Source organism: Natator depressus, chromosome 7, assembly GCF_965152275.1.
Source record: "Natator depressus isolate rNatDep1 chromosome 7, rNatDep2.hap1, whole genome shotgun sequence".
NCBI classification, from domain to species: Eukaryota; Metazoa; Chordata; order Testudines; family Cheloniidae; genus Natator; species Natator depressus.
Window position 1 is genome coordinate 53708041 of NC_134240.1, and position 22203 is coordinate 53730243.

At 45.2% G+C, this 22203-nt stretch overlaps 1 protein-coding gene across 8 annotated transcripts in view; it reads right to left on the bottom strand.

Moving 5' to 3' along the window:
* Positions 1–22203, bottom strand: part of NDST2 (N-deacetylase and N-sulfotransferase 2) — a 251442-nt gene that overhangs the window by 137929 nt on the left and 91310 nt on the right. For 6 of the 8 annotated variants that reach the window (XM_074958452.1, XM_074958459.1, XM_074958454.1 and 3 more), the window contains one exon: positions 2711–2794. The gene's annotated coding sequence lies outside the window, so the exon portion shown is untranslated. Of the gene's footprint in view, positions 1–2710; positions 2795–17551; positions 17618–22203 lie in introns of those variants that run through there. The other 2 variants (XM_074958456.1, XM_074958460.1) reach the window with 2 other exon arrangements.

Sequence of the window (22203 nt, forward strand, 5' to 3'; positions counted from 1 at the left end):
GTACAAGCACTTTAAAAACTGGTCACTGTTTATTTGTCTGCCCTTTTTTGATGTGTCAGATTCTTTATGTGAATGTTTCTCATCTAATCTGGCCTATACTTGACCCTCTTCCATCCTCTCCTCCTGACTAAAACCTAGAGACTCTCTATCAATAGACTCTCCTCTAAGAGAAGTCTCTGTCCGATCCATATGCTCCTCTGCAGCAATCAGCTTTCCGCCGTCTCTTAGTTTAAAAACTGCTCTGCAACCTTTTTAATGTTAAGTGCCAGCAGATACAATATTTTACAGTGTTTCAGATACAATAATGAGGGCAGAGTATGGAAAGGGAGCGAAGGGGACAGAGCAACACAGAAAAGAGGGAGAAGGAAGAAGGGAATTATACTCCCTCCTACTACAGCACTGCTGCGGGAAGGATGGGGCTGGAAGCCCTCCAAGCTACCCTCACAACCAGTACACCTTCCTTACACCATTACCTAATGCTAGGATTCAACCTTTTCCGGCCACTATACCCATTACCCAACTACGGAATTGACTGTACCATCTGACCATGGCCTTGCTCTCCCTTTTCCTGTACCCAGCAATAAGATCCCTCCTCTTCTGCACAACACTGGTGTCAGGATCAGCCCAAGAGCCAGTGTACTTTACAGAAGGCATAAGTGAGTGAAGTGTGTTGAGGCAGAACACCAGGGCTCAGAATTTTAAGTACCAGTGATTAGGAACCACCATCCCGCTGAGAGATGCTGAGACTATAGCTCTCCCATACTGTTACCTGGGGTGCTAAGAGACACTCTGGGTAAAGGCACAGACTGACCAACTCCTGAAATAATGGTTAGCCAGCATGAAAAGCAATAAAATGGTAGCACAGGGAGATTTGGCCAGCAGCCACCACCAAGGCCAGTTAATGTCACTACTGCATGCCAGGGAGCTCATTAAGCAAGTCTCCAAGCTAGCAGGGAGATCTAAGGGCTTGCCACTCTGGGAAATGATATTGGTTGTAACGCACAACTTAGCACTTAGTGTACACAAGGACTGTCATCTTTTAAAATCATGTGAGCTGGTCATGGCTAACCTCTCCACAGAGTGTTTAATGTGGTGTGTGCTAGCACGTGTTATAACATGGCTTCATTTTCCAGCATTGACTAGCCCTAACTTGGAAACAGGTATGGACATTAAACACGAAAAGGGCTGCACACAAACCAGACCAAGATGTGTGACCCTGCATCTCCCCTTCTAATATACCCCTTCTCAGTCATTGCAGTAATTACTACAGTACAAGGCGACATGAGAGGAGCAGACCCACAGGGCTGGAAACCTTGTGCTGGAACATCCTTTTCAGGTCACAAACACACAGCCCTGAACCTCATGCTGATAAGCAGCTGAGGGAGTGCTGGGGAGATATCAGTCATAATCTCTTATCTCTACTGTTCCCGGAAGACAACCTAAAATTACCCCTCAATCTGCTGTTCCACCCATTAACTCTTTCATAATCCTCAGACCACCTCTTCTACTACAATATATTCCTATCAGCCACTATGTGCTACCTTCTGAATAATGGGTAGACAACAGAGGAGGGAGGAGGAGAGCAGAAGAGAAGGAGAAAGAAAGGAAATTGAGGAGATTTGGAGGGTGAGTGAGAAAAAACATGAGAAGAGACTCCAACAGTCTGGCAGTGAGGCATAACCCTCTCCTACCAAAAACCTCTCTTGAGTGCTTGGTGCTGTGCCTGGATTAATCTGTGCCTTTACACCAGCCAGCCAGTCATTCCCTCTGCGTGCAGAGCACAACTGGCTTCACTTCCTCCCCAGCTTCTGTTCAACATTATATATTTGTGTACGTACCGTACTCTGCCTTCAAAGAACGGGATTCACCTACACCTGGGAAGAGCAGGAACACAGGTGCAGTTCATACAATGGAGCATGTGTTAGCTCTCTTAATATGTTGGCAATTGTTCCTATCCAACTGTGGACGGATGTGAATCATTACATAAGGACCAGATTTGCTTTTGAATTTACAGCTAACTGGCACTAAAAACACAGTTATAGGTGCACTCTGGAGAGGCCAACTGCAGCCTTTCAATGTCCCCTCGAACAACCCTGCACAAAGCATTCCGACTTTCAAGTGCATATTGGACAGGACAGAAAAGATTACTTATTGACACCTGCATCACACTCCAGGATGTTATAGTTTCTTTATGTTTTGCAAGAAGGATGCATTATCCAGTGAGTCTTGGTTCTAGTCTAAAATGCTATCATTAACTTGCTTGCCATGCCTCAGTTTACCCAGATGTAAAATTGTGTAAACATTTATCTATTTCACAGAGATGATATGATGTGTATTATGGTAGCATCTAGGATCTCAATCTTACACCAGGACTCCATTGTGCTACACACCATACAAACACAAAACAAAAGGATACTCCCTGTCCCAGGGTGCTTTTTAATGTTGAGACATTCTAAAGAACTGCAAAACATTATTTGTACTCTAAGGCACCTCACAAACGGCAACAGAAAAGGGAGAGCTGAGTGTACTATGACCCAATGAGAGAAAGGTGAATTCATCACCATCTCCTAGAATGAGAAAATGGCCATTTTCCATAGTGGTCAGCAACATGCCAAACCAAAGATCCCAGGAACAGGACTGCTCTCATCCTGTCCCTTGCCCCACACCACCCAGTCCAAAATGATCACAGTTACATCCATTTTTCTTTTACCTTGCTGAGCAGCTGTGTGCAGAGTCGGAGGAAGAGCCAGGCTACACTGCACCAAGAGCAGACTGAGCAAAGGGCACTGTGCACCTGTCAAGAGGAAGAACAGCTTAGTTTAACATACCGATACCAAGTACAGTGAAGCAGTGATGTTTTCCAGGACAGACACATCCTGTGGTACCCGTCTCCATTTGAGGAGAGGGAGATCAACCCCTTAGGAAATCATCTGTGAACATCAGCGGTTATAAAGAAACCTGCATTTTCAGATTCAACTCTGATTTTAAAATTGTAGCCATAGAAAATAAAGGAGATATTCGGATTATTTCTATGATTACCATAGGCATGTCTGTTTACCAATTTGCTATTGTCCAGCCTGACCGCAAGGAATTAAATGAAAGGAGGCTGTTACAGGGAAACAAACAGGAATCAAAACAATTACAACTATGAGGTACCTTAAGGGAACAATGGGAGAGCTACTAATTGGGAATGCCCACCTACCTGGATCAAGCCAGGTTGGCAAGCTTCATTCTGATCCTAGGCTCTGGCCTGGAAAAAGGGGCACTAAACCAGTAAAGACACTGGACTAGAGAGGAAGGCAGGGCAGCAGCTGGAAATGAGCCTCTGACAGAGAGAGAGAGAAAAAGAGAGAATGCTTCAGAGTCTGTCTCCCCCAGGAGCAGGGCATCTGGGGTGAGTAGAACTCACCCAAAACTGGCAAGGAAAGGATGAAGTTTAGGCCTGACTCAGGCATACAGGCCTTTTGTTGTTTTATCCCTTTTTTCTGCTTGCTACATTCACCTTTGGGTAAATAAATAATATTCTGTTTGAAGAAGCTGGTTTTGAGTTACTTCCATCCACCACTGGAACCAGAGGAAAAGGGCTAACAGGTGCCAAACACAGGTGGGCCTGTCATGTTACTATATTTGGTAAACGGGAGGTGGAGAGGGGGCCTGCCCAGTCCAGAAATTCAGTCTAAGAATGGTATAGACCATGTGGCATGTGATCCCACCCAGAGAGGGGTGAAGCTGTACTCCAGAAGCTATATTCAAAAGGAGTCTAAAGCACAGCTTGCCCTGTAACTGTGACTGTAGTGTTTTATAATGTTGCCACTGCAAACCTCATCATTACATGGGTATCAGTGACATGGCAAGGCCACACACAGGAAAGAAAACCTGCAAGGTAAGAGGAAAACAAACTGTTTACTACTGATAGGCTCATTTTCCTCTCTATCATCTGCTGAGGAGGCAGGGGCTCAACAATAGTAGACCTAAACAGTCAGTCCTGTATTGCTCCCTGTCTAGAGCACACTGTGATAAGCCCAGCCTTCACACACACTTCTTCAGGAACAATTTCCTCTTCACTCAACAACAAAAACCTTTCAAAATCACAATTTCAGACAGTAAAAAAAAAATCCTTAACTATTCTGGAGGGGAGAAATCTCGGTTTTAACAACACAGCCGTCTTTTCCACAAAATACCCCTGGCAACCCACTCTACAGCACATGTAAACTGTAGGCCTGCTGAGCCCAGAAGTGGAGAATAAAGAAGCACTCTATAGTTCATAGGTTTCAGAGTAGCAGCCGTATTAGTCTGTATCCACAAAAAGAAAAGGAGTACTTGTGGCACTAAGCTTTCATGAGCTACAGCTCACTTCATCGGATGCATGCAGTGAAAATACAGTGGGGAGATTTTATGTACACAGAGAACATGAAACAATGGGTGTTACCATACACACTGTGACGAGAGTGATCAGGTAAGGTGAGCTATTACCAGCAGGCGTGTCCGACTCAAGGAATATTTCCAACAAACCTCTGAACAGCATACTAACCAACAGAGAGCTTCTTACCAAGAATACAAAAAGAAGGATTCTGGGTGGACTCCTCCTGAAGGTCAAAACAGCAGACTGGACTTCTACATAGAGTGCTTCCGCCGACGTGCATGGGCTGAAATTGTGGAAAAGCAGCATCACTTGCCCCATAACCTCAGCCGTGCAGAACACAATGACATCCACAGCCTCAGAAACAACTCTGACATCATAATCAAAAAGGCTGACAAAGGAGGTGCTGTTATCATCATGAATACGTCAGAAAATGAACAAGAGGCTGCTAGGCAGCTCTCCAACACCACTTTCTACAAGCCATTACCCTCTGATCCCACTGAGAGTTACCAAAAGAAACTACACCATCTGCTCAAGAAACTCCCTGAAAAAGCACAAGAACAAATCCTCACAGACACACCCCTAGAACCCAGACCAGGGGTATTCTATCTGCTACCCAAGATCCATAAACCTGGAAATCCTGGGCGCCCCATCATCTCAGGCATTGGCACCCTGACAGCAGGATTGTCTGGCTATGTAGACTCCCTCCTCAGGCCCTATGCTACCAGCACTCCCAGCTATCTTCGAGACACCACTGACTTCCTGAGGAAACTACAATCCATCGGTGATCTTCCTGAAAACACCACCCTAGCCACTATGGATGTAGAAGCCCTCTACACCAACATTCCACACAAAGATGGACTACAAGTCGTCAGGATACAGTATCTCCGATAATGTCACAGCAAACCTGGTGGATGAACTTTGTGACTTTGTCCTCACCCATAACTATTTCACATTTGGGGACAATGTATACCTTCAAATCAGCGGCACTGCTATGGGTACCCGCATGGCCCCACAGTATGCCAACATTTTTATGGCTGTCTTAGAACAACGCTTCCTCAGCTCTCGTCCCCTAATGCCCCTACTCTACTTGTGCTACATTGACGACATCTTCATCATCTGGACCTATGGAAAAGAAGCCCTTGAGGAATTCCACCATGATTTCAACAATTTCCATCCCACCATCAACCTCAGCCTGGACCAGTCCACACAAGAGATCCACTTCCTGGACACGACAGTGCTAATAAGTGATGGTCACATAAACACCATCCTATACTGGAAACCTACTGACCGCTATGCCTATCTACATGCCTCCAGCTTTCATCCAGACCACACCACACGATCCATTGTCTACAACCAAGCTCTACGATACAACCGCATTTGCTCCAACCCCTCAGACAGAGACAAACACCTACAAGATCTCTATCAAGTGTTCTTACAACTACAATACCCACCTGCTGAAGAGAAGAAATAGATTGACAGAGCCAGAAGAATACCCAGAAGTTACCTACTACAAGACAGGCCCAACAAAGAAAATAACAGAACACCACTAGCCATCACCTTCAGCCTCCAACTAAAACCGCTCCAGCGCATCATCAAGGATCTAAAACCTATTCTGAAGGATGACCCATCACTCTCTCAGATCTTGGGAGACAGGCCAGTCCTTGCTTACAGACAGCCCCCCAACCTGAAGCAAATACTCACCAGCAACCACACACCACACAACAAAACCACTAACCCAGGAACCTATCCTTGCAACAAAGCCCGTTGCCAACTGTGTCCACGTATCTATTCAGGGGACACCATCATAGGGCCTAATCACATCGGCCACACTATCAGAGGCTCATTCACCTGTACATCTACCAATGTGATATATGCCATCATGTGCCAGCAATGCCCCTCTGCCATGTACATTGGCCAAACTGGACAGTCTCTACATAAAAGAATAAATGGACACAAATCAGATGTCAGGAATTATAACATTCAAAAACCAGTCAGAGAACACTTCAATCTCTCTGGTCACTCAATTACAGACCTAAAAGTGGCAATTCTTCAACAAAAAAACTTCAGAAACAGACTCCAACGAGAGACTGCTGAATTGAAACTAATTTGCAAACTGGACACCATTAACTTAGGCTTCAGTAAAGACTGGGAGTGGATGTGTCATTACACAAAGTAAAACTATTTCCCCATGTTTATTCTCCCCCCCCACCGTTCCTCAGACGTTCTTGTCAACTGCTGGAAATGGCCCACTTTGATTATCACTATAAAAGGTTTTTTTTTCTCTCCTGCTGGTAGTAGCTCACCTTACCTGATCACTCTCGTCACAGTGTGTATGGTAACACCCATTGTTTCATGTTCTGTGTATATAAAATCTCCCCACTGTATTTTCCACTGCATGTATCTCATGAAGTGAGCTGTAGCTCACGAAAGCTTATGCTCAAATACATTTGTTAGTCTCTAAGGTGCCACAAGTACTCCTTTTCCTTCTATAGTTCACAGTGGAGAGATATGGCTCTATACAAAGAAGAGAGACATCAAATAGAATGAGTCTGTCCCAAGAAGAAAGCTGTTATTCAAGCATAGGTGAAGTCTGCAGCAGAGCGCAGTACAGGATTATTTGCCTTCTCTCAATCTTCTCTAACAAACATTCTGAGCACTGAACATCCCTGGAGGAAAAGTCTGACCCAAATACTTTATTTTGAGCTTGACCAGACTACACATTGTGCAGCCTGCCTATGTGCTAGGTCAGAAGTCCAAAAAGAACAGGATCTTGTTCTCCCACATCCTCTTTGCAGCCCTTGAGATCCTCTCTTCTGACACTTTAATCATGTGCAAGGAACCAGGCTCCTGTTCACTGCCCTTCATCCCCAGGCACTCCCAAAAAGACCCCCAGCAAAAGATAATTTGAAAATGGTGCTCAGGGATCTATTCTCAAGGATTTTATTAGGATCTGGCTCTCTAGACTCAAAAACAGCCCACAAAAGTAATATACTTAGTTAAGCATGGCAGTCAATGTACGCACAACACAAAGCACTGCAGTACTTAGTACTTACTGGTCTGGATCTTAGCCCTGGGCTTCTTTGAGCTAGTAACCAAGCTTTCCAAAAACATCTACAGTATTTCACTTTGATTATACGAGACTATATTCTTCAGCTGATTCCAGATACCACTTACATCCATCAGAAAGAGAATTCTACTTATTCACTCTACTTGTCACAAGTCAAAGTTTATTATTCATTTAAACATATTTAAAATACACCAATTGCTCCAGGCGCATGGATTTTGAATTAAAGGCAGGTGCTGCTGCTTGCAGTTGATAAGACCTACTGTTAATGGTATCCAACAATGTTTGCATCATGCATCCTAGGGCAACAAATCCATGAGCTTTGAACAACAAACACAATTACTAGCTAAAGTGCTTATAACTGTGGAGATGGGACAAGAAACCTTGTCCTTTAGCTCCAAAACCACCCCCACTTCCCCTTGAGCTACGAGAGAACTCCTTTAAACAGAAGATGTAACTGGGCCCATACTCTCTTGAGATCAACTGCCAGGAAACAGTGTCATTTGCTACACTGGGATAATACCACTGGGGGAAGCAGTGGGTTCTTGGCAATCTATGCTGCTTGGCCTGACCTTCTTTTGGAAGATAATACTCTGTGCTTATCCAAGGATCTCAAAGCATTTTACGAAGGTGAGTAAATATCGTCATTCTACAGCTAGAGAAACAGAAAATTAAATGACTTGCCCACAGTTTCACAGCAAATCCCAACCTGGGATTAGACTTCAGGAGGCTCAGTCCTCTAGATCACATTACCCTTATTGTGCTTACAGGGCAGAAGTCTGCTCTCAGATCCACATATGCACAACCCTCACTGCAGTCCATGCGAGTTGTATGAATGTATCTGAGAGCCAAATCTGGACTTAAATCTAAAGGAATACTGTGCTGATGGGCTATTGCCTTTAGACAGGCTTCCTTGTAGGCTTGACTAGACCAAAACATGTCAGCAAAATGCGAAGAGATTTATAGAGCAAAAACCCTGAACAACAGTGAAATATGGCAGATTTTTCCAGGAGCTCTGTTCTGCTCCTTCTTATCCACACTATAATCCCTCTCTGCCATCAAATAATGGCAGATATTGTTTGAGATGGATGTAAAATTGAGTTAATTTGAGCATCCCCTCCCAAACAGCCCGTCTTCCCCATTCCTCCAAAAACAGAATAGAAAGTCAATACCACCACTGAGGGAAAACAGTATACAGTGAGCCAGAGATAACCATATTTCTAAAGGAGGGTGTCAAATGCCACTTCTTTGGAATGAGACTAAAGGATAGGATTTCACAGTAACAAAGCTGAAATAGCCAGCAGCTGGCCTTGAGGCGTATACTCCTCCGCTGCATCCGATTACGATGCGTGTCCCTCATGTTGCACCCAAATCTGATTCCATCCCATCCTAGGCTGCTGTTCTCAGTCTTCACGGTAAATTGACATCAAACACTGACTCAGGAAACTGAGGTTAGAGGGAACAGTATTTACTTTAAAGGGATTAATCCCACATCTCATCACGCTTCCTCTGCTATGTTTTGTTTTATAGTGCATCATTTTGATATTGTATTCCAAATCCAGGTTAGAGCAGGCTGAGAGCTACATAGGCAGAAGGCATACAGCTCTGCATAATGTAAAATGAACTACAGGCAAAGAGCCAAAACCCCTAACTTCCACTGAAAGCGAGAGATTACACACACATACTGAGTGCCCCAGATTTGGGCACAGGGAGTGTGTCCTTGACACTGACCAAGAGGAGTGAAATCATGAAGTGAGCGAGGTGGGGAACCTGGGTGATGGATGCATTCGAACAGGGGTGGGAAAACTTTTTGGCCCAAGGGCCACATTGGGGTTGTGAAACTGTATGGAGGGCCAGGTAGGGAAGGCTGTGCCTCCCCAAACAGCCTAGTTCCTGCCCCCTCCCACTTCCCGCCCCCTGACTGCCCCCCTCAGAACCTCCCCTGCTCCCTGTCCGCCCCCTCCCAGGACCCCCCATCCCTAACCGCCCCCCCAGGACCACACCCCCTAACCAACACTCCCTGCTCCCTGACTGCTCCGACCTCTATCCACATCCCTGCCCCCTGACAGGCTCCCCGGGACTCCCACGTCTATCCAACCCCCCCTGCTCCCTGACTGCCCCTCCCAAGAACCTCCACCCCATCCAACCACTCCCTGCTCCCTGTCCCCTGACTGCTCCCCAGGACCCTCTTCCCCTTATCCAACCCTCCCACTCCCTGCCCTCTTACCATGCTGCTCAGAGCAGCAGGACTGGCAGCCGTGCCACCTGGCCAGCATGACAGCATAGCTGTGGAGGAAGGGGGACAGCGGGGGAGGGACCAGGGGCTACCCCCCTGGCCTGGCGCTCAAGGGACGGGCAGGACGGTCCAGAGGGCCGGATGTGGCCCACGGGCTGTAGTTTGCCCACCTCTGCATTAGAATGACTGGAGTGGAGTTGATGCACAAATGCAAATACAAACCTTTAACTGCTGAGCAAATCAGCCTGGTTCACTTGTGTGTTTGTCTTTTTGCAGTAAGCACTCACATGGCTTAACCAATTAGTTGAAACTTCCCCATCCTGTGAGAACTGTATCTCAGTAACTCAGTACATTGGAGCTTTGAACTAGAAACCACTTGGTTTGCAGGGCAGCCGCTCTAGCAGGTGAACTGAATTGAGCCCCTGCTGTGCTGAGCTAGTGGAGAAACACATCTTGTCTCAGCTAGAAATTGCTCTTATACACAGGCCTCTCAACACACTAAAAAAATAACCTAAACCAGCGTTTCTCAAATGCAGCCACCAGGGGCTTTTCTTGTGGCCATAGCCTACTGGGTGGTGACTGGGGGGCAGGGGGGAAATGAGGCAGATCCCTGCCCCCTTCTGGAGCCACAAACATTGTAGGAGCAGGCAACTAGTGTGAGTTCCCCTCTTTCCTGGGGGCGGTGGAGCTAGGGCTTCGGGCTTCAGCCCTCGGGTGGTGGGCGGCAGGCTCTGGCCGTGTGGCAGCAGTCTCCATCCCCTGGCCGCAGGGCTTCAGGCTCCAGCCCTGGCCTCACCCCCCCCCCCCATCATCACTGGCCCTCTCTGCCTCCCTACCCACCTCCCCATCTAGGGCTTAATTTGTCCCCCACCTTGCAGGGGCTGAGTAAGTCTGCTGTGAAAAGTGGTATTACCAAATGTCACTTTTCACAGTAGCAGATTTACTAGGTAGCAAGTCTTAAAAAAAGAAAATCAACCAAAAAAAGCAAAACATGTAAAGCACCTTATTTGTGTTTCTGTATAGGTCCAGTAAAAAATAGACAACTGTACGTTATTTTTATTATTGAGTCTGAAAAAAAAAGCCTACTTAAATAAATGACAATGATTTGGACATATATATGTGCATATTTATTTGTTTTTCCTAAAGTTAAAGCATTTTAGCCGCCAGCAAGAGTTGGTGGCCGCACTGCGAGGCCACCAAAGATTTTGTTGTGAGAAGCTCTGATCTAAACTCGTGTTTTGAATCACAGCTTGAAGGCTCTGCATAGAGATATGGCTATTGAAATCCCAATTATCCTCCCCAATGTTGATTTAATTATATGGCTGTAACTGAGTTTACTCCATACAAGAGACAAAAGGTGAAGAAATTCCAGTCAATGACACCTGAGATAAGGGAATGAGCAAATGGAGAAAGCAGTGCTAGGTCTTCACATTCCGACCTGCCAGTATTACAGTACATATATAGGGTTTAAAAAAAATCCACTTGACGGGGGCAGGTAGGAGGCTTTGGCAAACACTAAGTTAAAATAAATGAAATTTCTAGACCTTAAGGTTATGAAGACAACTTGCCAAATGTAAACCAAATGTAAACCAATGCAGACAATGTCTTCCTAAGTCTGCAGAAAGGACCGCTCCAGTGGCCTGTTCTGCTCAGGGCTTTTCCAAGCTGCGGCAGTGGACACAGAACTAATGTAGTCCGCTATCACTGCTGCTATTAAGAACTTGTGGGCAAAAGTGAAACTGAGGAGAGTCAGGTCAGTTTCATTTTGCTGCCCCTTGGGAAAGCTCTTCACAGTAACAGAGCCACTGGAGCTATTCACTCCAGGAGAACAGAAATGGAGGCACAAAGAAAGGCAAAATAGCAGTAGTCAGAAAACAGAGGGAAAGTGAGAGTAGGAGGAGACAAACCCCAACCATCCATCTAAAAGTCAGGAGGTTCTGAGGTCACAGAGGAAAAATGCTCCTGTTCTTGGGAACGGGGCAGAAAGAAGGCTCCGATTATTTTATTATTTATTATGTTTATTACAGAATCATAGAAGCTCAAGACTGGAAGGGACCTCAAGAGGTCATCTAGTCCAGGCACCTGTACTCAAGGCAGGACTAAGTAATAACTAGACCATTCCTGATAGGTGTTTGTCTAACCTGCTCTTAAAAACCTCCAATGGTGGAGATTCCACAACCTCCCCAGGCAATTTGTTCCAGTGCTTAACTACCCTGACAGTTAGGAAGTTTTTCCTAATGTCCAACCTAAATTGCCCTTGCTGCAATTTAAGCCCATTGCTTCTTGTCCTATCCTCAGAGGCTAAGGAGAACGTTTTTTCTCCCTCTGACCTGTAACAACCTTTTATGTATTTGAAAACTGTTATCATGTCTCCTCTCAATCTTCTCTTCTCCAGACTAAACAAACCCAGTTTTTTCCAATCTTCCTTCATAGGTCATGGTTTCTAGACCTTTCATCATTTCTGTTGTTCTCCTCTGGACTTTCTCCAATTTGCCCACATCTTATACTCCAGCTGAGGCCTTATCAGCGTGGAGTAGAGTAGACAATTAAGATTATGGCAGTGTCTAGATCCAACCAGGATTAGAACCCCAGTGTGCTAGGCACTAAACAAACATGGATTAGTAGACAGTCCTTGCCCCGAAAAGCTTACAATCTGTATAACAAAGGGATGGGGAAAGGTGCTATCACAGGGTGTCGCTGGCCCTTTAAGAGGCAAGAGGCCAGTGCACCTGTGACTGGTCCGCTGATCTCCAGTAGAGTTCAAGAGAAGACACTTAGGCCATGTAAATGGTCAGTCTGAAAAGGGCCAGAAGAGTGCTGACTGAGAGCACAGACAAAGAGCAAGAAAAGTGGTAGGTGACAGCTACCTGGTAGTCAGGAAAGGGGCTAAGCCTGCTGACCTTCCTAAGCCAGAGAGCCCATGGCAGCAGGCTATAGCGGGCTGAGCTGTTGGACTAGGTTTTGGGTACAAGAGTCATGAGACTGGTCACTCAGGTGGATGGCTGCCAGTGTCGGTCCCTGGAATCAGAGCAGAAAGGAACAGGGACTTGTGTGCAGGTGAGCTCATGGAGAGGTGAAAGTGATGCCCATGGAGAGGTGACCGGACAATCACGGTACCTTTATACGTTTTACTGTGGGAACTGGGAGAATCATTTTACCATGAGAGTTCTATGGACTATTGTACATGTACATGAATAAATTATGCCTCAAAGTGGGACTTTGAACTGGACATTGAGAGACAGTACTGTTTTTACAGCTGGCCTGAGGGGAAATCGAGTCAAGCACATCTGTCACACCCCATTTTGCCACTGTAGGACGCTCCAGGTTGGGGGTTGCCTTATTACAGGGCTGTAACAAACAGGCAAAGTGAACAATGCGGTGAAAAGCCAATGTCATGTTAGTTCCATGCTATTTGCGAGGGCGGGGGCAGGGGGTTAGCTGGGAGAGGATAAGCTGTTAATCAAACACCTACCAACCAGAAGCTGATAAGAAGGATCAAGAACCTGACTGGGTCGAGGCACAGCAGTCTGATAGGAATCCTATCATCCTGCTCTTTCCTAGAAGTTGTGTAAGGGGTGAAAATTAAGATGCCTTCTCACCGGGGCATTGACCCTGGATGATGATGCCCTTCCCATCTTTCATATCAGTCTGGCAAATAAGTTCTCTCTTCTGGCTACTGCGTGAATATGAAACAGGGAGGTAAAAGATTGATCGGAATAAGGTACAAAGGAAGAGTATGGCACAGACAGATTTGGGGGGAAGAAGATATATATGGGGAGGAGGTAGAGAACACACCGTAGGGAAAGGCATTCTGCACCCTGCCTAGCAGATGTTGGGTAAGTTTTTCGAGCTCTGCATATTATATCACTGTATATCTGCTGGTGTCTTCAGACTGCATTGTCCCCCTCCAAAAATAGCATTTGTAGAACTACTCATCCTGATCCAGGTCCAACACATCTCAAGAGGGGTATAACAGGAAGGATTCCATTTATACAAAGACCCTTGAGCTCTGAAGCAAACTTCCCAGCTCCCTCTGGCACTCCATTGCAGCAGGCACAGCAGAGATTCAGCAGCAGCCTCAGATAAATTCAAAGATGGAATCCAGAAAAATCTTCCACATGAAAGTGAACAATACAGTCAGTTTGGCATTCCTTACATTCATTTTGATCTTCAAATCAAACTTATTTTACATGGCACTCAGATTTCCAATGTGCTGCAGATGTTTGTACTGCCCAGGCATAAATACATTGTAGAAGCTGTTTGGCGTGGTAGAGGAGAGGTCTGAAGGTCTAGGCAGCTTCAGTGGGGACAGTTTGGGTTTCTGGCACCCAAAAGACACAGGAGGTAGCCAGAACATGGTCAGACAGCTTATGGCAATAAGTAGGAAGTACATCTCTTCATTCCCTCCTCCCTCGGGACAGGGATGGAGGAGCTGACCTGAAATATCCCTTGTGGTCTTGAATTCCTAATGAACACAATTAAAACAACCTCAACCAAAATAAAACAAACACATAATTTTCCATCTGGGAAGAAGATGAGGGAAACAAAGGTCACCTGTGACAGGTATTAGCCATGTGGCTAAATGTACTTCTGGAACAGATTCAGATATTCTGGTGATGAGGGCAGTGTAAGAACCTGTATAGAATAGAGCAGTTTTACCCCAAAAATTCTTGATAGCAATCAGCTGCCCCATTGCCACTCCCACACCCAACAGTGATGAATGCACATAATATCTGAATGTTTCCATTAGCTAACAGCAATGAAATAGTTAAAACTAACAAACAAATTGTCATTAGGTTTCAGAGTTAACAATTCAGTTACGTTGTATGGGGTGCAGTTCACACCCCAGCTGCTTCAGGTTGTTTGCAGACTCAGGAAGATAACATTGAATTCACACAGATCACATATGGAAGATTTTCTTCACAACTATAAGGACTAGAAACACAACTTTTTTAAAAAAAAAGTAAAGATTAGATTTAGAAACATAATTTTAAGGCAAAGGGTGAATTCTGCGGGATATTCCACAGCTACAGAATACATGGGACTCTGTAAGAACAATGGCTATGGGGAGCTCCTGGTTACTACAGTCATTATCGGCAGGAGTGGAATCAGCACAAAAAATGGCACAGGAGCACTGAGTGAGGGAACTGTAGGGAATGGGTAGGGCAATGATTGGAGTGTAGTGTCCACTACTTGAGTGCTAGTTTCTAAAGACAGCAGTTATTCCTGGGAATGACATAAAAGTGACACCCACGGAGATTAACAGCACTAACCAAAATATATACAGAAAAAGGCCTTTAATCTTGGAACCTATAAAAAGCCTGAGTGACAGAGCTGCTAGAGCAGACAAGAATTTTAAATCAGTAGGCAGTTAAAATTTTTATCTGTGAATAATTTAATTGAAGACCGGATGGAAGGAAGCTGACAAGCACCAGTGGAAGAGCAGAACCTGAGAAGTACCAGCTACAAGGGGAAGTCAGACTGATTCCCAGCAGGTAAAGGATCAGAAAGGGTGGTTCTTTGTGCAGAGGGAGAGGGAGAAACTTTGGTGACCCAACTGAAGCCACATATACTTGTCTAGAAAATAATGAGAAGATGCTTTTAAGTGTATTCAGATGCTGAAATCCAAGTCAGGAATTCCCAAGAAAACTTTTGACAGCACCTGAGATTATTAGTAATCATAAAAACCCCACAGGGGAGCAAAGGAGGAAAAGTGGTGGGCATTTAATCTTGAGAAAGCTCAGGAACAGATGGGCACCCATCCTCTTCCATACAGAAAGAAATATCCAAATCAAAACAGCAGCAGACCTTACAGAAGAAATTCGAATGCACAACCAAAGCCTCAGGTCTGATCCGTCTCAGCTTCCCTCAATCACCAGGTTGAAACAGATGCCCTCCCTTCCCCCACACCTCTTATAAATGGAAACATAAGGCCAAGAATCTGTTCAAAAGCTAATCCTCATCTCCAATATCATGCTGTGTCCCACTGGACCTCTATCCCTCCTTTCTTACTCGATCACTTTCTTTCAACTCCATCTGACACAGCTGGTGAATTTAGGGTAAAGGGAAGCTATTTGAAAAATATTTTTTAATCCAGGGCCCCCGCCAACAAGTTTCAAACCATGAAATCTACAAAATCTGAAGTATAGCATTATCCCTTTTGATGATCGAGGATCCATGTGAGTAATCAGGGTACATGATGTCTGCATGGGTCTGGGGTATACCTGAGAAGCTTAGAGACAGTGCGAATGTTACCGTCTGTAGAGCAAATTCATTAAAGAATTAGAGTGGTATAATCATACGTATACTTCTTACACACACACACACCTCTTATGTGCTCATTAAACATTCCCCTTCCCAACAGGCTGAACCATTACCATATTAGCATTTTGGAAAACACTTGCACAACAGCAAAAGCAGCCTCACAGTAGGAAATCTCCAGCAGGGAGACAACAATCCAACAACAAACAGGACATGCAGTATCAATGGGAAGTGAACTCTGAGCTGTTAGGACAGATGCAAAAGCCCATGGTGGTGTGGGACGATGTACTTGTCTAACAACCCCAAGCACAAGCAGAGGCTTCAGAGCAGTGAAAGAGGGCTTATTTTACCTTGAAGCAGAATCATTTGTCCATCTAATACTTCAGAAGGGGGGTGGGGGGGGAGAGAGAGAGGGAGAATACTGGCCTGGGTCTCCACCAGGAATACACAGCAGCTGATAAGTACCAAAACAGATTTTCACCTGTGGCCTACACTAGAATTCAAATTCTGATGTCCAGAGGTGTATATGGCTAGCAACAGAATTCATATCCAAATACACTAGTACAGGGAGCATCACTTCCAGCTACAGCAGAGCAAATAGTGGTGAGCTAGTCAATGAACTCAATCTTGAATTTTGGTATATTTGCAAGCCCATTCAGTTTGTTTAAGAAAAAAAAAACATAATGGGGTTAAACAAAATTTTGCTCATATAAATGATTATGAATAAAATAAATCAGACATCTTAATTTCCCTTTGGAAGGAAGCAGAAATACCGTGTGACTAAGGTGCTGGAGCAGCAATCAGAGAAAGAGAATGCAAAAATATTCAACACAACGCAGTTTGTCAAACCACCAAGAGGCTAAAATGTGTTGTATAAGGGGTTTCAGCAAGAATTTCACAAAACCAGACATTTTTCCAAACAAGCACCTGTTTAGGAACCGTTTCGAACTGGAAAAATACCTGCATTTCATCTGAAAAGCCACAGATATTTACCCACCTCTACATCCAGCCTTTGACTGCAGCAAGAGCCCTAGGCAGCACAACAGTGCGGGGGCACACGCCCAGCACTCAAGTGCAGAGTGTACTTCACAACTTTAACGGGGATGTCCTTCAAATGTACACCCCCTGTTACCCTGAACCCTCACAAATCTGCTGTTATCTCACATCAGAAGTGATAAATCACCACGGGGAAAATGTTTTCTGTATGATTCTATAACGCCGTCACTTGAAGCTTTCTGCCCTATCATTTTTTATCCTGCATTTTGGCCATGTCCCCTACACCACATCTCACATCTGGGCCTCAGCAGTTGGAGGTATGTACAGCAAAATCCACAATCCAACACTATTCTGTTGGGAGGAACTGTACAAATTTGATATTAAACAATCTCTGCTCAGGACCCTGTCAGACAACATGGCATTAATGCTGTGAGGAGACTGTCAACACAGATAGGGGCAGCTGTCATTACAGTCACACACACACTCCTGGTAAACTTCACCGTTGCAGCCAGGGAACATGGCAAGTCAGACTGCAGCAAAGAAATTCCATTTTTTGTATGATGAAGCCTACATGAACTATCTGAGAAAGAGGGAGTTTGGACTACAGTATTCATTGCGAAGAGTTCCTTACCTTTTCCTTCAATTCGCAGAGGTTACATCACCCCTTGAAACACAGCCACAAGCAAAGGCAAGACTTGCATATGAATCTTCCTTTCTTTGGGTGTTTTGGAGAAAGTGGGTGGGGAGAAGGGGGAGCATGCACTCAAGTGAGCATTCATGCTTCAGCCAGCTTGAGGATGAGGCTCTGCAGCAAAGTCCTTAAGACCTTCTCACGGCTGCTGATCTCATCCAAGAAACTGAAAGAGCATCTCAGCAGGACACTGCCAGCCTCCCTTTCAGATCCCTCTTCCTAATGGCCATTCTCTGGCAAGCAAAATGTCAAGAACCAGGCGGGGGCGGTGTTTGGAGAAGGAGGGAGGTGGAGGGATAAGAGATTCTCACCATCCATCAACCTCAAAACCTATTCAGCCGACAACTTGAATGGAGCCAGCATTTCATTCTCCATGGTAACAAGAGATGGAAGGAAGATGGAAAAAGAGAAAGAGACAGACAGAGAGGGCAAGTTAAGAACAGGCCTGGCAGAAACTGACGTGGAAGAAGCTGGGAGAGTTCTAAACCTTGCCATTTCTCTTTGCTGTGCAAGTTGCACACAGAAGAAGGAAAAGCCCTTTTTCTGCCCTCTCAGCCTCTTCCATGTGGTAAGTTGTCATAAGATCAGGGTGAGATGTCTTTTCTGCAAGCAGAGTGAAGGGGGGGATGGAAATCACTCACTCTGCTATATCCATTCTAAGAAGAGGGAATGACTCCTCCATGAGTGGAACTGGGAGAAGCATCATTGCTCCTACAGCTGCTGCAGCCATCCCTAGATCAGGGCAAGGCTACCCCACAGCAAGCAGAGCGGAGGAGGGAGAAGGAACTGTTATTCCCTGAACAATACTTGATTTATAATGAAGCCACTAATGCAATTACAATCTGTGTGCCAACCCAGCCCTTCTGCCACCCCCAAATGGGAGGAGGCCAGAGTCACCCCCGATTGCCTGCCTCCTCCATCCCTTTTCCTGTCTCATCTCACACATGGATGCACATTTATAATTTTACTGCTACAAACTGAATACCCTGGAAGCACAGAAGCCTGGTGTGTGTCTCTCTCTCTCCTGCCTCCGCCCAAGGTGCACTGAAATGAAGGCACATATTTAAAATCCAGGCATCACCTTTCCCAACCTCTGGGAGCCCTGGGTAATTCAGCTCTCATTAACATTTCAGACCTGGCCCTTCTTCCGAACTTTCTTTTCTATTTTACATTCATAACTCGAGCTGTCACAGCCAGAACATGCACAACGGGGAAATTACATTTGGATTCGAGCACGTTTGTGTTGCAAGCTGGCCCCATGCAGCTACTGAAAGAGTCTCAGCTAAAGCATTTATGCAAGATAACCAAACAAAGGAATGAAAAGCCCAGCAAATCCCGGTCGCTGTCGCCCCCGTCTTATTCCTTTTTGAATTCCTGCCACAGGATTTTCTTGAAGGACACGTTTAAAAAACTCCCTCTCCCCCACCCCCATCCCACCCCATCAGTGCTCAGACTCTCAATTCCTGGTTTGTTCTGGCCCGGGGTATTGTATGCAGGAAAGACTGTTGCATGATACTTCTCAATAGCCTTGTCTATACACTCAGCTTTTTGTTAAAGGTGACCCTGGGCTGAATTCTCCCAATAGCCCTCATAGCACATGTTTTAAAATCATCTTAAAGAAAAAATAAATAAATAATCAGCACAACTTTTCTCCGTTTCTTATTCCTCCTTGAAATTTGCTTTTTGAAAACATCCTTTCCTCCTCAGCTCCCTGTAGCTTGTGTAACTTGGTTTCTGCAAAATTATGACATCACAACCACCATGGACAAGTTAACACCCATCTTTCCCACCCAAACACAGGCTTTATTCATTCACCATTTCAAAAACAGCCATATTACTCTGCCATATGTTTTTCCAGGCCATGCATCTGCCACTGAAAGTAGATGCCAACCTAAGAGAAAACAGGCTTGATTTTCACCATCACCTTCCAAGTTTCAGAACAGTCTGAACTGCAAACAACAAAATGGCAACCTAGGAGGGGACACCCAGGGTCACTTCCCTTCTCCTCCTCTCCTGCGGCAGCCAGCTACAGTGTCATTCAACTCATCCTCCTGGTAGGCTCCTATCCCCCTGCCTCCTCAGCCAGCATGGAGCATCTGCACCTTTTGATGTGTGCACAAGGGGCTTGCTTTTGCTGAGCATATGAAAGAGGGTGAGGGGAATGGGACTGGGAGTGTGGGCATTGGAGTCACATCTGTATGAACAGGGACTACCAAAGAATCGTTAGAAAGATACTAATCTCCTAAATATCAGACTTGCAAAGAATAGCTCTGAATTGCATTCATACAACCAACCTGAACTTTAGTTCTCTTCCCCTCATTTGAGTTCCTCTCACAGCTCTCAGGAATTATCTCTGTCCCTCCCCCTTCATCCACCTGCCCACCTCCACCAAGGTGACTGTTCTTCTGAAAAAAACAATTTGTTTTGAAAAATAAAATGGGGAACAACAACAGCTTTGTTATTGAAGCACAGAAGAGAAGACAACATTTTCGCCAGTTGTGACAAAGCAGGATCTCTCCCAGCACTGACTGCACATTGAGTTTCACCTTGATCCTCTTGAAGAGGGTTTGAAAGCATTATTGTTTATCTGTAGTTTGGAGAGAGGATGTGCTTTCTCCGTGAAGTGGGTTCTAATGTACTTCAAAGACTTGCCATCTGCTAATATGAACCTATTCTCTCGCTATGATCCGAAAACAATGTCAAGGGCAAAAGGAAAGCCTGTCCACGCCATCTCCAACTGCACACTTTAAGAGGAGGGAACACACTCACCATGTCACCAACCTACGGAAACGTGCCGTGAAAAAGCAGTCAAAGGGCAAACAGCTCCACCAAATAGGTACTGTCTCCTCTCTCCCTCCATGATTCTTCTTACCCTGTAACTGATTACAGCAGCCAGGGGAAGGGGCTGTGGACTTTTCCAAGATCCACATCCTATTTGTCAGAGAGAACTATTGTTAACAGACTGAAGCTAGCATAGTAAGGAATGAGGATCCCCCCCAAAAGGGATGATCTCCCAGCACTGTGGTGGGTGGGGTAAACCCATGCAGAGCAAAGGTCTCATTCGGTTACCAAATGGAAGTACGATACAGCTGAAATATCTCAATGGGATATTACAGGAAAAGCCAAAATACAGCACTGCTATACGCTAACTTAGAAAGAAGCTGAGACTTTGGTTCCATCAAGTTTGGTGGTCTCGGTGCAGTTCCCACATTACAAAAGCTACGATTGCAATAACCACTAATTATCAGAGAGTTGAGGCACGGCAAGCCACACGAGTGGGGCACTATGGAAAGGTTACCCATTCTGCACCTGGTCTATGAACAAACAACTTCAGTCTCCAGAGCACTAAAGTCATTTACACTGAAAAAAAAGCAAACTTCCACAAGACAAAAAAAACCCTTCACCTCCACTGAAAAAGTCAACAAGTTAGGTAGATGTGTCAAGCCTCTGCCATGTTTTATCATTAGAGCACTTAGTGTGTCACAAGGGTCGTGGATCCAAAAAGAACAACCCTCAGTCTTGGCCTTGCTTTCACTTGCCAACATCAGGATAGACAATCTCAATGCAGCCAGAAAACAGCTATGTTCACCAGTGTTAGGCCCTGGTGACAGCTCCTAAACCAGGAATCAGTGTGCTTCAAGACTCAAGGAGGTTAAAAAAAAAAAAAAAAACGTAGAAAAACGTATGACCCAATCTGATACATGAGCTGTGCACAGAGGCTCCGTTCAGAACAGGTGGCAAAACGCAAGGCTCACAGTGCCCTTCCCTATGGAAGGGTCTCTGCAAATGGAATGAAAGGTGCCTAGTAACACAGCACAAAGATATCTGATTTCTCAGCAGATCAGACAACACAAGCCTATAGAAGGGAAGGTCAAATCGCCTACAATTTGAGTCAGTGCCATGTACGCTGTCACCTGGATATGGAGAGGTAGCAACTCTGCACCTGTATTTCTGCTAACCTTCTCTTGGAGATGCCTGAAAACATTGCAGCTCAAAAAGTGGAAGTACAGTTATGCCTCCTTTTACACACATGTAAACCAAGCTCAAAGCATACTGAAAAGGGTCTAACTTTATACCAGGCTGCTGTGGAAGGATACCAGGGGTGTCCAAACCATGATGTTAACAGGCAAGAAAGTTTGAGAAATAGACCCTCAACTATTCGCTTCCAGGTCACCTTCTCTTCTCTGTCCACAACAGATCAATGAACCACAGGATCATTTTGCAACTTTTCCCCTTTCCTCTGCATTCCCCTTTCAGTAAATTTTCAAAATCCCATAAATGCTCTAGATTACCCCTCTACAAGACAAGTGTGCAAGGTACACTTTCTAAAACCCTGGCCTGGACCAGAGCAAGGAGAAGTGACTATGAACTTTCAAGTTCAGCCAACCACACTAACAAACATGGGGAGGACTGGCAAGCTCATCCCATGGAGGTGAAAGTTAGTGACTGTGGAGTAGGGCACTGAAGACAGGAAGATAAAAGTGAAGAAGAAAATCAGCGTTGGACATCTTAGGCAGGGATGTGGGGGTTCCTGTAGGGCTGAGTAGGAGGGGAGCTCAGGAGTAGAAATTCCCCATTTTGGATGGGGTCAG